This window comes from Capsicum annuum, chromosome 8 (assembly GCF_002878395.1).
Source record: "Capsicum annuum cultivar UCD-10X-F1 chromosome 8, UCD10Xv1.1, whole genome shotgun sequence".
In the NCBI taxonomy this organism is placed as follows: domain Eukaryota; kingdom Viridiplantae; phylum Streptophyta; class Magnoliopsida; order Solanales; family Solanaceae; genus Capsicum; species Capsicum annuum.
Window position 1 is genome coordinate 37,685,042 of NC_061118.1, and position 19,153 is coordinate 37,704,194.

Below are 19,153 nucleotides of genomic sequence, written 5' to 3' on the forward strand. Positions count from 1 at the left end.
GATCTTCCCCTTTTCAAGCCTTATATCAATGTACTTAGTTCTTATATGTTGACAAGAATTGTTTGCTATGTTAATAACGCTTGTATTGTCATAAAAGACGGGCACATAATCAACATGGATACATACTTTTCAATCGTTGTTTGATCCACAAGAGTTGTGCACAACATGAGGCTGCAGCCTCACATTCTACTTGGACTATAGATAATGCAACTGAATTTTACTTCTTGGCTCCCACTAAAAAGGGAAAGAACTATGAAAATGTGTGCTTCCAATTCCAAAGGCGCTTTACCTACTAACCAAGTGCTGGGTTCAATTGGTGTGAATGGAAAATGGAGGGACACAACCTTTGAGGAAAAGGTGTGACTATTCAGATAGTTGTGTCTGTTCAGAAAAAGACACAATATTTTGAATGAACAAACATGAATCTTCCAAAGGATACACCTTTTCGGATGAACCATTGCCACCTTTTGAAAGGAACACTTGATGGCTATATAAATGTGCATTTATCCACAGGTTTAGGATGAAAAATTTTCTGAAATAAAAACTCTTCTTGTCTTCAAAAACATTCTGTGTGATCAATCAAATCGTTGAGTGAGTTCGACAAATCCAATTATTTGAGGTACCATTATAGTTGGATTGAAAGCCATTTTATCTTGGGAGGAAGATTCCAAAACCTCGGGTACAGTGAGGGGAATTATTCCTTAAGGACACTCCGTGAAGTCGGGGGACTTGTTTTATATTTCTGTTTCATCTTAATTTCTAAAAATATAAAACACACTTCTTAGAAAGATCACTTTGATCTTGTGTTGAGGGTGTTTTTGTACTTCAAAATTTTCTTGTTTTGAACTTGAACTAGTGTTGAAGTTGTTGTGCCTAAATACAGATTCTTGTACCCGCAAGCATACAAGACAACAATCTTAAGGAATAACCTTGGAAATTTTTTTGTTTTATTTTTTGCTTTTTTGGTGAAATTTTCTTTTTACTAAAGTTTTTTTTTTTACAGAATCTGTATTGCTTGTTTTTGGAGACTAAAGCTTTAAGCTTTCTACTCCGTTTGAATTTAACTAGTGATTTGAAGACATAAAATCTTTATCACAAGTTAAAAATCATTCGGATGACAACTGGAAGTCATAAAAACTTCATTGTTAACTAGAAACAAGAAGAAGAGTTTAAAGTTGCTTAACTTTATAAGTAGTATTCTGAAAATACTAAATTTTATTGTCTTGTGGTGACAGGAAAAATGACTAACGAAAGTCAAATTCAAGATGCGACAACGACTGTGGGGGCAACTAGTATTGTCTCAACAAGTCGAGCAAATGCTCCGCAACCAATGGCACCTGCGGAGAAGCCTAGAAAATTTGCGGGCATTGACTTTAAGCGATGGCAGCAGAAGATATTCTTTTACCTCACAACACTATGTCTTCAAAAGTTCACTAGTGAGGATGCTCCTGATGTGCCCGAGGGAACCTCGGACAAAGAGCGTTTCATGATTATAGAGGCTTAGAAACACTCAGATTTACTTTGCAGGAATTATATCTTGAGTGGTCTCCAAGACAACCTTTATAATGTTTATAGTGGAACTAAGACATCGAAGGAATTGCGGGGGGCACTTGTACGAAAATATAAGACAGAGGATGCGGGAATTAAGAAATTTTTTGTTGCAAGGTTCTTGGACTTTAAAGTGATAGATAGCAAATCGGTTGTCTCTCAAGTGCAAGAATTGTAAGTAATCATCCATGATCTCCTAGAAGAAGGTTTGATTGTGAATGATACATTCCAAGTAGCAGCGATAATTGAGAAGCTACCACCGATGTGGAAAGACTTCAAAAACTACTTTAAGCATAACCACAAGGAGATGACTGTCGAAGGTCTTATTGTCCGACTACGTATTGAAGAGGATAATAAAATTGTCGAGAGAAGGTCAAAAGGGAATTCTATAATTAATGGAGCACATATTATGGAAGATGACCAAAACAATTCTAAGAAAAGGAAGAAAGTTGAACAAGGAAGCAATCACCCCAAGAAGAAATTCAAAGAAAAATGCTTCAATTGTGACAAGATTGTCCACAAGTCCACGGATTGTCGTGCCCCAAAGAAATGCAAGAAAAAATATCAAGCAAATATGATTGAGTCCAACAAAAAATGTGATAATTTGTGGGCTATGTTTTCAGAATGCAACTTGGTGGGGATCCTCGCGAATGGTGGATGGATTTTGGTGCCACCTGCCATGTGTGTGCCAACAAAGAATTGTTTTCGTCATTCGCTTCGGCTCAAGTAGAAGAAATGATCTACATGGCTAACTGTAACACCCCGTATTCAAGTACGTGTACTGGCGTATTTAAGTATGTGTATTGGTCTTATTTATATGAAATTAATTTTTTTATTTTATTTATATCGGAATTTGCCCGTCGATGGTTCCATGCGAAGGTTATTGAATAAGCTTTCCAACGATATAAAGATTTCCAAAAACGAATAGGATTTGGATATAATCGAGCACGTTCGAAACTATAAAACGGTGGCCGGGATATTTGGGAATAGTAAATGTGCAGGAAAATTTCCTGCACACAAACTACTGAGGCCAGCCGAATTTTTGGGTCAACTTCGAACGATCATAACTCCCTTAATATAATGAACTGGGAGAGCTGTGACCTATGAAAAGAAAGATCTTTGAGTCTTCTTTCCAATGAAATTAGTTTCATCCAAATCCAATGTCTAAGTAAGGAGTTATACTTGTTTTACTTCAGCCTATCAAAATAGATTTTTAGGGTCAACTTCAAATGACCATAACTCCTTGTACAGGATGAACTGGGTGGCCTACTTTATATGAAATAAAAGCCCTTTGAATTATCCTTCCAACGATACCAATTTCACCTAAATCCGATATCGGAGCAAAGAGTTATGGTCAATCTACTTTAGCTTATCAAAACAGTCCACCAAAGGACAGATTTGACATTATTTAAATTTTAAAGGCATTTTGGTCATTTCCTATTATATTATGGACGGGAATATGTGTATATATACATGAATATGAGTTCAAAAACTCATTTTCATCATCAATCATTGAGAAAGAACAAACCCTAGCCAAATTTGACCTTTAAATTACTTTTGATTCAACCGTAGAAATTCCAAACTAATCCGATAACTGCGTTTGTCATCTCGAGAGCTTTGAACGACACCTATTATTTTTACAAACAGGATTGCATAATCAAGAGGTGAATTCTAAGGTATGGATATTGTTTGCCTTTGTTCTTTTCCATATGTATATGTGTGATAGAGGATTATATGTATTGGTCGTTATTGAAAGGTGATGGAAATAGGGTTATGGACTATTTTGCATGATTTGGTTGTATTGAATTGTGGAAGGTGGATATGGTAATTAAGTTATGGAAGGTGGATATGGTGATATACTATTGAATTGATGATTATTTATGTCTATGGCTCAATTTGGTTTAATGGATTGGTTGGAAGGATAAATGAATCCAAACTTGATATTGGAGGATGTTGTGCGAATATGCATGGCATATGAATGTAATTGGAGTATAAGCCGGTTAAAGTGACACCCTTTATGGTGTAATTAAGGCTTACTACTCAACCACTAGTTTGGTGAATTCAAATAATTGAATTGTGATGTTTGGTTGCTAATACTAGATTGCTATATATGTTCATTCTAGATAAGTAATCCGAAAAGACGGGAAGTTCATTTGGGACTAGTATTGAAGGTTGACAGTTAGGTATGTAAAGCATACTCTATACCATATCTTTGGCATAAAAGTGAACAATTGTTCTATTAAGAAAGTTTCCAAAGTTATTCAATAACATGTGATCCATAATGGTTTTGTATGATGTCCTACGTTACCAATGAACTTGTTTCCACCCTACAAGATGTCAAGACATTCCAATACTTACTTGTCTTCCAAATCTTACATGTTTATTGCACTAATGAATGTCAGAAGGTATCCGGTTACTCAAACAATATCCATGTGCTATTAATGACTCCAAAACGTTTCATTGATATACCAATAAGTTCCTACTTCATTGTTATGGCATTGATGACTCCAAAACACTTCATTGATGTGTCAATGAGTTCTTACTTCATTGTTATTGCATTGATGGTCTATTTATATGTCTCTTATTGATGTATCATTGTTTCAAATTATCAAAAATGCAGTGGCGACCGAAATAACAATCTCAAAGATTAATTGAACTAAGTGATGGAAGTTCTCTCTTATCGGGTGGTATCCCAGGGGCATAAGCCTATCATGGGTCGATCCCTATTTATGTGTTTATGGGTGGTATCCCAGGGGCATAAGCCTATCATGAGTCGATCCCAATTGATATGTACTGGAGGCAGCCTAATGGTCACATACAGTACAGTAATGATTACAAAGATGATAAGAACGAAGGTAAAGTGATTGAATAAATACAATGTACAGGTTGTCATAAGTTCTAGTAAGTGTGGTCCACTCCTATTACGATTTATTCGCTTGTTTCTGATTTCTATTGAGCTCCTATATCATATGTGATTATCTACAGCTTTACATACTCAGTACATATTTCATACTGACGTCCCCCACGGGGGACCTGCATGTCATGCTGCAGGCACAGGCACCTCAGCTCATACACCGCATAAGTAGGAGCCAGGATATCCAACTACTTTTGGTGAGCTCCAGTTTGCTTTGGGGCTTTCCGTGTCATATCCAATCACTTTTGGTATTGTATAGAAGTTAGTTATATGGCGGGGTGTGTCCCGACCTTAGTTAAACTCTGTGTATTGTCTAGAGGCTTTGTAGACCTAATGTACAGTCAAGGTGGTGTTTTGTTAATAGACGTGATGGCTCCAACAGCCAAGTATTGTATATATATATATATATATATGTGCTCAAGCTTATACAGGTGATTATTTTCTTTTATATGCGACATGATGATGCCCGAATTTTGGGTTGTCATAGAGGTATGTATGGGAAGTATAAGGTTATGAGCTGGTTCTCCCGGACCTTCTCGGTTATGGGTGCCAGTCCGCCCCAATAGGATTTGAGGCGTGACACTAACTCTACTACTGCTAAGGTAGAAGGAACAGGAAAAATATGCTTGAAAATGACTTCAGGAAAGGTTTTGACACTTAACAATGTCTTGTATGTTCCGAAGTTATGTAGGAACTTAATTTCTGTTTCACTTCTAGACAAGAAAGGATTCAAATGTGTAACCATTTCTGGAAAAAATGTAATTAGCAAAGGAGAAATGTATGTAGGAAAAGGCTCTCACTGAGGGCCTTTATAAGATGAATGTAATGATTGTTGAAATCAATAAAAGTTCAAATTCTTCTTATTTGCTTGAGTCTTATGATTTATGGCATGAATGTTTAGGCCATGTTAATTACAAAACGTTGCACAAACTGATCAACTTAGAAGTTTTGCCAAACTTTGACTGCAATAAATCAAAGTGCCAAACGTGTGTGGAATCAAAGTATGCAAAGCATCCTTATAAGTTCGTTGAAAGAAATTTCAATCCTTTAGACTTAATACACACCGACATTTGTGATATGAAGTCAACATTATCACGTGGTGTGAAAAAATATTTCACAACTTTTATTGACGATTGTACTAGATATTGTTACATCTATTTGCAAAACAGTAAGGATGAAGCAATAGATGCGTTTAGGCAATACAAAACTGAAGTTGAAAATTAGTTAGAGAAAAAAATAAAAATGATAAGAAGTGATAGGGGCGGAGAATATGAATCTCCCTTCGCGGAAATATGTGTAGAGAATGAAATCGTCCATCAAACTACGATCCCGTATTCACCTCAATCTAATGAAATTGCGAAAAGAAAAAACCAAACTTTGAAGGAAATGATGAATGTCTTACTTATAAGTTTTGATTTACCGCAAAACTTGTGGGGGAGGCTATCCTTACAGCCAACAGTATACTCAATAGAGTTCCCCATAGTAAGATACAATCAATTCCTTATGAACAATGGAAAGGAAGGAAACCCAACTTGAAATATTTCAAAGTGTGGGGGTGTCTAGCGAAGGTCCAAGTTCCTATGCCTAAAAGGGTTAAGATAGGACCTACGACGGTGGACTGCGTGTTTATAGGATATGCTAAAAGTAGTAAAGCATGTCAGTTTTTGGTTCATAAATCTGAACATCCGGATATTAATAAAAATATGATAATTGAATCAGATAATGTTGAATTCTTTGAAAACATTTATCCGTATAAAACTAGACATGAACAGTCTAATGGGGGGCTTAAAAGACCTCGAGATGAACCAAGTGAGAATGTACATAATGAAGAAAATTCAAGACGTAGTACACGTCAAAGAACGTCTACTTCATTTGGATCAGATTTTGTAACATTTCTCTTAGCAAATGAGCCTCAAATATTTAAGGAAGCAATGGCATCTTCAGACTTATCCTTTTAGAAAGAGACCTTCAATAGTGAGATTAATTCAATCTTAAGCAACCATACGTGGGAATTGGTTGATCTTCCTTGAGGAAAGATATGAATCGATTTAGATCCGAAAGAATCTTCATGAGAAAGAGAAGAGAAAAGAGAGAAGAGAGAAAAAAGGTTGTGATAACCCTAACCTAAAGAGGAGAGAAAGAAAAAGATGAGAGATAAATAAAATAAATTTAAGGCTGAAGCTGAGGAGAGATGAGATAATATTAGATGTATCGTGTATGTAGGTGTGGGTTTAAATATTCATTAATAATTTAAGGGGCACGAGGAAGACTAGTGACAATGAAAAGACAAGATAAGACTACTCAATGAACACATTTTTGAGTTATCCAAGAAAAAGAAACTCTTCATTTTTTACCGCATTTTGTAGTACTTACTACTTTATCTACTCGGAAAGAAGTTTGCTTTAAAATTGAAAAAAAAAAGATTTTCAAACAGATATGTCATCTGTTGCAACAAATGGAAATATCTATTTAAAAATCCCATCATCACAGTCAGTTGTTACAACAAATACAAATATTTGTTTAAAAATCTCTTTCCATTTGATAATTAAATTAGATATGTCAAATGTTACAACAGATATCAATATCTATTTAAATATCCCAACAGCTCAGTCATCTGTGATGACAGATGCAAATGTCCATTTAATAATTAAATCAGATATATCATCTGTTACAACAGATATCAATATTTGTTTGAAAATTTCCAACAGCTTAGTCATCTGTCACAACAGATGCAAATGTCTATTTGATAATTAAATTAGATATGTCATTTGTTGCAACAAATGTGAATATCTGTTAGAAATTTCCACCAGTTCAATCGTTTGTTCCAACAAATTTCATTGCAATTGATTTAGGTGGAACTAGGGATGAATGAATGAGCTCATAGGGTCAACAACAACTTCAATTGAGTCTTTGCAATTGCATGGAGTTGGTATTGCGTTCATCTTGACTCGGGTCATCGATCGATCACTCCGAGTTAAAATAAGCTCTCATAAACTTAATGTTAGGATTAATAGTACCTAAATTGATTTAGGTGGAACTAGGGATGAATGAATGAACTCATAGGGTCAACAACAACTTCAAATGAGTCTTTGTAATTGCATAGAGTTGGTATTGCGTTCATCTTGACCTGGGTCATCGATCGATCACTCTGAGTTGAAATGAGCTCTCATTAACTTAATGTTAGGATTAATAGTACCTAAATTAATTTATCTGGTACTAGGAATGAATTAATAAGCTCATAGGGTCAACAACAACTTCAATTGAGTCTTTGCAATTGCATGGAGTTGGTATTGCGTTCATCCCGACCCGGTTCGTCGATCAATCACTCTGAGTTAAAATAAGCTCTCATTAACTTAATGTTAGGATTAATAGTACCTAAATTGATTTAGATGGAACTAGGTATGAATGAATGAGATCATAGGGTCAACAAAAACTTCAATTGAGTCTTTGCAATTGGTATTGGTATTGCGTTTATCCCGACCCGGATCATTGATTGATCACTCTGAGTTGAAATGAGCTCCTATTAACTTAATGTTAGGATTAATAGTACCTAAATTAATTTAAGTGGAACTAGGGATGAATGAATGAGCTCATAGGGTCAACAACAACTTCAATTGAGTCTTTGCAATTGGTATTGGTATTGTATTTATCCCGACCCGGATCGTCGATCGATCACTCTAAGTTAAAATAAGCTCTCATTAACTTAATGTTAGGATTAATAGTAACTAAATTAATTTAAGTGAACTAAGGATGAACAAATGAGCTCATAGGGTCAACAACAACTTTAATTAAGTCTTTGCAATTACATGAAGTTGGTATTGCGTTCATCCCGACCCGGGTTGTCGATCGATCACTCTGAGTTAAAATAAGCTCTCATTAACTTAATGTTAGGATTAATATTATCTAAATGGATTTAGGTGGAACTAGGGATGAATGAATGAGCTCATAGGATCAACAACAACTTCAATTGAGTATTTGCAATTACATGGAGTTGGTATTACATTCATCCCGACCCGAGTCGTCGATTGATCCCTTTGAGTTGAAATGAGCTCTCATTAACTTAATGTTAGGATTAACATTATCTAAATTGTTTATGTGGAACTAGGGATGAATGAATGAGCTCACAGTGTCAACAACAACTTCAATTGAGTCTTTGCAATTGCATGGCGTTGGTATTACGTTCATTCCGACCCGAGTCGTTAATCGATCACTCTAAGTTAAAATGAGTTCTCATCAACTTAATGTTAAGATAGTACCTAAATTGATTTAGGTGGAACTAGGGACGAATGAATGAGCACACAGGGTTAACTACAAATCTAATTGAGTTTTTTCAACTGCATAGTGTTGGTATTGCGTGCATCCCAACCCGAGTCACCGATCGATTACTCTAAGTTGAAATGAGTTCTCATCAACTTAATATTTTAAAAACTATATCTCTTAAATTTTTTAAAATTAATTATGATCAATTCAGACCAAATTAACAATTTCAAAACTTGTCATTCTTTTTCAAATTTACAAATCAACTCATACAAATTATCCATTTGCGTGAAAAAAATTTCATTTCAAATCTGAAGTTCTCGCTCTCTCTCAACAATAAGAAAACAACTACTCAACATATTGCTCAACCCTTAAAAACAGATCAATTTTTTCTCATTTATGACCACATATAGTTGTTATTTTCGACTTCATTCTTGCTTGTATTCATCGTTTTCTCTGTCTTCGCAGGTAACAGAGTTCGGGAAGAGTTCTACATTTGTTCTTTATTCTAAAAAATAGAGCTTTTTAGTTAATGATGAAAAAAAAAAGACTTTTAGTTGTATTATCTTTGAGAATGAGTTAATAATTTTGAGTTTTGATGCTAAAAAAGTAGGAAGCACCCGAGAAAACCCTAGTTTTTCTATCAGTGTTTTGTTAACTATCGTGGTATTGTTGGATGGTGTTTGTGGTGTTATTGGTGGATGTTGTTGGTGGTGTCGGTATTTGTGTTTTTTGGTGGTGGTGTCGGTGGTCTTGGTGGCATTGGTGGTGGCATTGGTTCTGGTGGTGGTGGTTCATCTGTTGCAATGGGTGGAAGATCTGTTGAGAGATATTAAATAGTCTTCAAACAGATTCCCTATCTATTCCAACTGATGGGTTATCCACTGGAGTATTTTTTTATAATGTGGCGTAAAATAATTTATTAAAATTTGTCCATCTGTTGCAACAGGTGGAATATCTGTTGGGAGATATTAAATAGGTCTTCAAACAGATTCCCCATCTGTTCCAACTGATGGGTTATCCGTTGGAGTATTTTTTTTGTAATGTGGCGTAGAATAATTTATTGAAATTTGTCTTACCTTTTTTAAAAAATTATGCAGACATCAAATGCAATGTATTTTTTATTTTTTTATTATTTCTAGTTAAAAGATATCTCCCAAAATAAAAGAAACTGAAAGTGGATCAACTTCTGACCACCCAATAAAAAAGGCTAGAGTACAGATAGATTCGGAGGAACTTCCAGAACAATCGCAGTCAGGGCAAAATGAAGCTGAGGAAAGTGATAACTCCTTCTCACCAATAAGGGATGAAATAATATCGAAATCCCAGCATGATTTTGTCAAAAATATTAGTATAGATGGGTTTCAAGTTGCGATGCTGATGAATAGCCCTAACGCAGTATTTTGTGATATTGTACTTAAATGTTAGTTGGGAAAACTTTTTAACGAACTTAGGAGTATTATGAAGAAGGAAAACATAGATGGACTTTTTAAGAATAGCTGCTTTGCTTATTTTCTAGAGCTGCCTGAGGACCGCATTCTCTATTTTCCAATGATCATGGTATATGGCATTCTAAAGCGCAGGATCAAGTATGCGGGGGATGATGAAAATTTGAAAGAGGGCTAAAAAAAGATGGATGAAGTCTGGATCAACTACTGTGGCATGCCGATTTATTTTGGATTGAAAGTGTTTGCCATAATGACGGGATTAAGATGCGATCGTCCAGAAGAACCTCTCATCAAGGAAACACCCCATAAAGGGTTCGACAAATGCAAGGTAAAAAAAGATGGGTTGTTGGGCATTGTTGAACATAGATACAGAGGGGAGGATTTGATGGCGGATCTCGAGAATAAAAACATACCAAAGCACTACAGGGAGAAATTGTGCTTAGTTTGGTTTGTCCATTCCGTTTTATTGTCAAGAGACGTCAGGAAAGTCATAGAAGATGATTTGTTGGTGCTTGCTGATGATTTTGGGAAATTTAAAGATTATCCCTGGGGATATGACAACTACTACTTGACTGTTCAATATTTACTGACAAAGCTAAAGCCAAAGACGACCACATTATACGATTTTCCTTGGGCTTTCATGGTAAAATTGACCACTATTTTTACTCATCTATTAATTTATATTGAATATAGTTATTATAACTTTTTTTTGATTGGTTCCTGTTCATATTTTTTAGGCTTGGGCATATGAAGCCATTCTTCCCCTCCGAAAGCAGTTCAAGGATTACCCGAATAAGGTTTCTCATCCAAGGATCCTTAGGTGGTTGGATGAAAAAAAGAACAACAAAAAATATATTAAGGAGGCTGATCTCTTTAACCCTATGGATGATGCAGTATGTATTCTTTCAACTAAAATAATTTACCTCAAAGAAAGATATTGAAAAAGATGTTCCATCTATTGCGACAGATGGCAACAGATGGCCTGTCAATTACAACTGGTACAATAGATGGGTAATCTGTTGTGATAGAAGATCCATATTTTGCAAAAGATTAATTAGCTATTGCTTTGTTTCTTTGAACCCGACTCAATAGATTACCCATCTAATGCAAATTATCCAACAAATGTGTAATATGATGCAACAGATTGTCAATCTGTTTTGACATACAGATCAACTATTGCGGCAGCTAGATCGTCTGTTGTATAAGTTAGTTGTATTAACATCCATGTAACCCAACTGACTATAAATTATTAGTATATGATTTAAATACCTCTGGTCTTTTTTTTATAGGTTGTGCATCCTTGGATCGTGCCTACCATTGATGAGCTGGGGATGACTTCTTTTCTTACTATGGGTCTTGTTGATACAAAGAAGACTCAACGGTAGAGTTAATAAAGAAGAAATTGGTTGGAGCAACATCTATAAGAAGAGCAGTTAGGCAAGGTCCGCCTAATGTTGAAGTTTTCACGACTAACCTCAAACTGCAACAGATCAGAGTGCTTCTTCTGGGGGTATTGCTGGTGCGTTTGTTTATGATGGTGGCAGCCATCCTGATGCTGCTGCTGCCAGTCGTGATTATGAGCATGTTGGTGCTCAGCAAAAAATAAATACTTTTGAAAATATCTTTTACACAGGTCCTCCCTCTCACCCCTACACCGGTCCCTCCCACCCTTACAGTGGTCCTGCTCACCCCTCCCTACCCTTATATTCTCATTGCAAATGTAAAGTATGTAAGGATAGAGACGATAAACTCCTTGAAAAACTAGAGGCTATTACTGAAGCTGTCGAGGAGTTGACATACAGGAGGGGTTTCATACCATCCAATAAGGTGAGAGAACCATACACTCCTACAGTGGTGGTTAGGAGGAAAAGAAGAAAAATTAGACAAGTTCTCTCCGTTCTGAAATCAGCAAAAATTGCAACTCCTCCTACTCCAAGAGTTGTTGAAGTTCAGGGGCTGCTGAAGAAGGTGGACATATTCGCGGCGCTTGGCTATGAAAAGAAGAAGAAACTGCTAGAAATCATGAAAGACTTCTCGAATATGACAAATATGCGCGTGTGGTACGAGGACAATGTAAGTTTACTTTTGCTAACCTAGCCTTCCAATCTACTCCATACAGAAAAATATATGCAGTAGGTGTGTAATCTATTGCAACATCTTATCATTCTGTTGCAACATAACACTCATCTATTGCATACGTTGCGTTAGTTGGGTAATCTGTGAACTGATTCAGAGAACCCTCTACAACAGATTCTTTCCTCTGTGTTTTTATTCGTTACAATTACTAACCTATTTAAAAATTATCTTCTTATACCACAATATGTTGATGAAATTCTCTGCCTCATGAAGGGGCAGGCAATTAGGGACCTGGATGCTTATGATGATGTCGATAGGATAATGGACCTCAACTTCTACAACAATTTCAAAGATAGGTACGCTGATCTCTAAAAGCTAGATGATTTCAGTGGACTGGGATTTGATAAGTTAGTTTCTACGTTCCAACGGGATGAAGAAACGATTAAATATGTTAGAGAAAAGAGGCCATACCACACGATATTAAATATGTTAGAGGGAAAAGGCCATATCCACACGGCAAGAGCTGGACCAAGGCAAAGAGAATACTTACAGTCATGAACGTGGAAGTCAAACATTTTCTCGTTGTTGAGATACTACTCTACGAGGGAAAGATTAAGGTTTATGACTGCAACTTACCTGTCTTCAGCAAGGATAGGTTTTAAGCCCACATTGATACGGGAAAAACAACGGAAATATGAAACAACTCCAAAACAGTCCACTAATATTAAGGATTTGAGGACTAAGATGGAGACCACTCTCGGATTCACTACAACAACAACAATACGAGATAACAACGGTGCATTTGACACCAAAAACAGCAGCAACACAATGATAACAAGATGAACACAATGAGAAAAAATTTCGGATTCAAGAAGGACACAAAATAGTCCATTATGAATCTACAAAGTGCAATAAGATAAAGATAGATAGACAGACCAAATGGGGGAATAATATTAACAACCCAAGAATTGTTACACCCTTGGACCTTTAATACTACACACAACACTAACCTATCTCCTACGTAGGCACAAAAGGGATCTCGATCTCCCAAGGACCAACGTTTCCAAACTTGAATCCAGCACGAGTGATTCCATACTCAAGTTGATTCCCTAGTTACAATTTTAGATTTGTTCCACAAGGAGAGAGGACTTGTCTTTCAATGTTATACAACATTCATCATCATCAAAATCTAATGAATGAATCCCTAGAAGGTTGTATTTATAGTGTATTATAAGAATAATGTGAAATATCCAAAATGACCCCTTAGTCAAAGTCTTCAAATGGGCTTCCTTGGAGTGCATTGTATGGACTGATTTTGAAGCCTAGTTAGGCCTTCCTTTGCACTTCACCTGTACACTCCAAGTCTCGGATTCATTCACTCTCGCACTCACCCACCTCTGTGGTCATACCCGTATCATCCTTCCCTTCTTGAAAAAGATTCGACCTCGAATCCGTACCTTGCAAAATTAAGAGAAGACAAACAAGCACACATCCTCATGACATGAGGGGTTAGGGTTACCAAAAATAACACATCACATACCATGCCAAGGTGGGACAAACTTAGAGTATACCCACGGGTCCTCTGTGTTGAACATGAAAACCTTAGTATAAATGGTACAAAAGAAGAGGTCATCATAAAAAAAAAGAGACAAGGAAGAACCTTGCCTTCCTTTATTATCACCCACAATCAAACACTGCTTATCGTCTTGACTAAGCATCAAGTAGAAAGTATAGAAATTCCCACATTCCCGGAGGGTGCCGGGGTCAAATGGGAGAAGTAGCCAAGGGTCTAAGTCGAGGTTAGCCTTTTCTTCCCCTAGAATATCACTCCCACAACCACGTATGACATTCTCCTTTAAGAGAAGACTAACATTCAAGAATAGAGAGACACGACCTAGAAGTCCTACCTCAAAAAGACATATGCCATCATTTACAACATTTCCATACATATGATCTCTATGAACAAAACTACTAACAAGGCTTTTACCACACAAGATGTTCAAAAAGTCACGTGCACCATCAAGATCAACTCTATAAACACCATCACTAACTTGAGATTTTTTAAGCACGCCACACATATGCTCAAGTAGTGGAATACATTCATGAGTAAGTTGATCTTCAATCACATCCTCACTAGTTGTTGACAACTCACATACGAACGTAGACTCACCTTGGTTCGCACAAGGGTCAACTAGTGTGTGAGTACTCTTATCAATTGGTAATAAAACCTTGTTAAAGTTATAAGGGCTAGCACTAGATAGACATAAATCATTCTTACAAGAAGAATCAATTTCATCATCTAAAGGATCAACTAGTGCTTGCCTACTTACAACAAGAGTTTGGTCCTCATGTAACCTAACATCACCAAGAGTATCACCATAGGGAGACTCAAATACCTCTACTCTAGGTAAATCCGCAACTACATCCAATTGGCCACTACTAGCCACAACGCAACATTCTAAGTTCATAAGAGTGTAGGGAATAGTGTTTTTACCTCGTAACTCACATGAGCTACGACCTTCCTCTTGACGTGTGTCCGGGCAGCCCACTTGCTCCCTTTGACCTATCATACAAGCCAACGTTTCATTTTCCATAACTAGGTCTCGGGACATAGTGTCAAGGTAGGCTAAAATGACATTGGTGGCATTGTTGTCCATGGGTTGAGAGGTGGAAACCGTGGATTTCCTTGTAATTGTACCTAAAAAAAAGAAAGAAAAGAACACCTACAAAACAAAACACAAGTTAGTTCGAAACAACCTCACTACACTCTCGCACACTTGATCGTCTCACACTTGGTTTTACAAGTGTTGAAAGTCGGCTTGTACTTCGCGAGTGATTGAGGGTCGAGTCTACTCTTTCCCGGAATAGATTTTTGTTTGAGTTGACTCAAGCAAAATTTGTTACGGACTTGAACCAACAAGATACAACGATTTCACAAAAGAGAAAAGCGCACAACAAATGCGTAACACGAATGAATGAACACAAAAACTAACTAACAATCTAGTAGATAAGTACTAGTTTGCCAATTAGTATTGGAACCAACGAAAGTGAAACTCAGAAACAACAAACGAAAACTAAGAAATCTAAAATTTGAGCTTAAATATGTTGCGTGAACAATAAAATATGATGATGTGGAAGCCACGTATTGGTCTCGGTTGCACACAACTTTTGTTGTCCAATTTCAAGTCTTGGCCAATTTTTCAATTTGAACTTTGGTGGAACTTGTTCAATGGAGGGAAACACAAAGTAGTCTTTAGAGCTTCTTTTTCAACTAAAATTTCAAGACTCAAAGTCTTGGACTAGAATTGTACTCCTCATTAAAACATGGATCATTGTTTTATGGGAAAGTGGCTGAGATGTGATTGACTTATTGGTGAGTGATGGTAGGTCTTTTAAGACTAATAAAGTTCTCACACTTTTTGCTTCACCTTTTTGGATCTAACTTTCACTTTATTTTAACAAGGTATGAAGGTTTGGAAGAACATCAAGAACACTTCAACAATCACCAAGAAAATCAACAACAATCTCCCAAGAACAACAACAAGGTCAACTACAAACTTTCAACAAATGGCCAAGTCCTTTAGTGTGGTGTTTTGGTCTTAACAAGGGGTGAAGATTGTGATGAACAATAAGAATACAACAAATTTTAAATAATAATAACAACACCAACAACGTCCAGCCCAAGTCCACAAGAAAGGTCACCACACGGCCAAGAACAACAACTTCAATACACGGCCATTAACTTGTCACAACAACAATCTCAACAATTCAAGCTCAACTCAAGATATAGACTCAATGTGTTAGTGATGAAAAAAAACTAACACTTAGAGACAACAAAGACAAGTAAAAATCTCGACCAAGACACAACAAAAACACAATTTTTGGCCAAGACCACAAAATGGACAGATTGCTCTCTTTTCTGGAATTTTCAGTTTTCAACTTTTTTTTTTGTAGTTTTCAAATCTCAAGCCCAAGATTGATCTTGTTAGAATAAAATCGACGATGGCTTTGATACCAAATGATAAGGGAAAAACAACAGAAACATGAAATAACTCCAAAAGAGTTCACTAATCTTAAGGATTTGAGGACTAAGATGGAGACCACTCTCGGATTCATAACAACAACAACAATACAGATAACAACGGTGCATTTGACACCAAAAACAGCAGCAACACAATGATAACAAGATGAATACAATGAGAACAAATTTTGGATTCAAGAAGGACACAAAATAGTCCACTATGAATCTACAAAGTGCAATAAGATAAAGATAGATAGATAGACCAAATGAGGGAATAATATTAACAACCCAAGAATTGTTACACCCTTGGACCTTTAATACTATATACAACACTAACCTATCTCCTACGTAGGCACAAGAGGAATCTTTATCTCCCAAGGACCAATGTTTCCAAGCTTGAATCCAACACGATTGATTCCATACTCAAGTTGATTTCCCTAGTTACAATTTCACATTTGTGCCTCAAGGAGAAAGGACTTTTCTTTCAATGCTATACAACATTCATCATCATCAAAATCTAATGAATGAATCACTAGAAGGTTGTATTTATAGTGTATTACAAGAATAGTGTGAAATGTCCAAAATGACCCCTTAGTCAAAGTCTTCAAGTGGGCTCCCTTGGAGTGCATTGTATGGACTGATTTTGGAGCCTAGTTAGGCCTTTCTTTGCACTTCACATGTACACTCCAAGTCTAGGGTTCATTCACTCTCGCACTCACCCACCTCCGTGGTCGTACCCATATCACACATGCAGCCACTTTTGAAGTTGTTGCCCAAGATGTTGACAAAGAGTAAGCTGATTATTCATTTGCCGACTGAAGTATTGACGAAGGAATCATGGGATTTTGAAGGTCAAAATAAGAACATCAAGCTCTAGATAAATAGAACCAGTGCAGCGTCTAGTCCATACTCGCTTGCATACATCGAGTGTTTGTTGACTAACACAGAAATGATTTGTATGTGAGACAACGATGTGGGAAAGGTGCAATGGGTCTGGACTTATGAGGTACTAACTAAATGGTTGGAGACCGTGTATAAAGAAAAATATGTACAAAGACGGAGACGAAAACGATAACAATTATTTATTTCAAGCCACTTTACTCTACATGTAGTGGCAATAATTTCTTTGTCTGGCGAAAGTTGAATTTTTATAATGCAATAAATTTTATATTTATTGTAACAGATATTGTATCTGTTGTAACATATGTAGTACCTATTATGACAGATATAGACTTGTTATGACAGATTGATTATCTGTTGGGAAAGTTTGATCATCTGTTGCATTATGCCGATGTTCTCAGTCTGTCTGTCACAACAGATATACAATTTGTTGCAACATATAATCTATCTGTTGCAAATGATCGATAATCTGTTGGAGCAAATCAAAAAAGTAGGAAGACCTATTATATAATTTCTAGCAGATGACCTACGTGTTGCATCTCATGTTGCAACATATTCTATTTGATAAGATATGTCTTTGTTGCAGTAGATGTATTATCTGTAGCGATATTTGAATCTAGTATTCTATTTCCATTAACATGTTTAAAACTAAGGATTAAATTATATTCATAGACAGTATAAAATAAATCAAAGCTTTCGAAAATTACATAAAATAACTCAACAAATAAAAGAAATGTAAAAAAAAAATCATTATGGGTACAAATGAGCTACTCTACAAATAAATCAACAAGTTAAACCAAGGAGGATAGGTTATTACATTGACGAACTCAAGCTATAAAGATCTAAGCAATATGGACAAGTTGTTGTTCATCTAGTGTTACGGATTTTGGCTTTGGTCGTCGAGGATCTTTAATGTTGCTTGCATACGGCTTCTGAGCTTTCGTTTCTTCGTATTTTCATAAAAGAGCAGCATATCTTTTGCGGAGTAATATGACATCAAGTCTATCATTTGGTACTTGTAATCCATCGCTCAAATACTCGGCATAAGCGGCAACAAAAGGACTACAATTCCTGCGTTTTAAAAAAATAGATAATCCATATCTTACAGCTTATGCAAGCGTTGTGAAATTTGTGGAATAAAACTAAATCATGACACTTATACTTACAGGTTACCAATGGTTTGTTGATCAATTCCTTCAACACATTGTACATCAAATGGATTACCTATTTTATCCTGGTATGCTTCAATCGTCGACCAATCAGTACGAACCTTTTGGTCCAAAAAGCCACTCATATCAAGGTACTAGGCAATATTTTGGCTAGCTTTTGTATCTCAAACGACGGCCTGGAATGTCTCATTCGCGACATCGAGTCATAAACTCGAATGCGTTTCTCTTTTAGAATGATAATAGCCAACACCCAATGGAATTCATCACAACAATTGATTGGGATGTACACTTCGTCGACCAAATGCCAAGGTAAGACAGCCGGAATGCTAAAACCTTTGATGATGTTGATTATGCATTCCTCATTTTGAAAAAATTTCGACAGTTGTTGACAATATCTATCGTAGGAATTATTGATTTAAACTTTGTACAAATAATTACCTGTCGTGTATCTATATTATTCTTGTATTTGCAACTTGATCTTCTTTCGAAGGTAGTAAAAAATGACATCAATCATATGGTTTCTTTTGGAGAAAGAAAAATAGGGAAAGTTAAAAAGTTGATGAGAAAATGAAGCTTTCAAGAAATAAAAATAGTAGTAGAATACTAGAACTGTTGGTACATCTGCACGTTTTGATAGATATTAACTTTTGTTGTTATCAAAAAGTTTCTTTTAAAGAATATTTTATTTAAAATAGTACAAATCTCATTAAATGAGATGTGATCTTTTTTACTTTTGAATATTTTTATTTGAAAATTTTATCATATTTTACTCATAAACCCTAATACCCGAATAGGCCACTAGCAACCCACCGGTTAATTT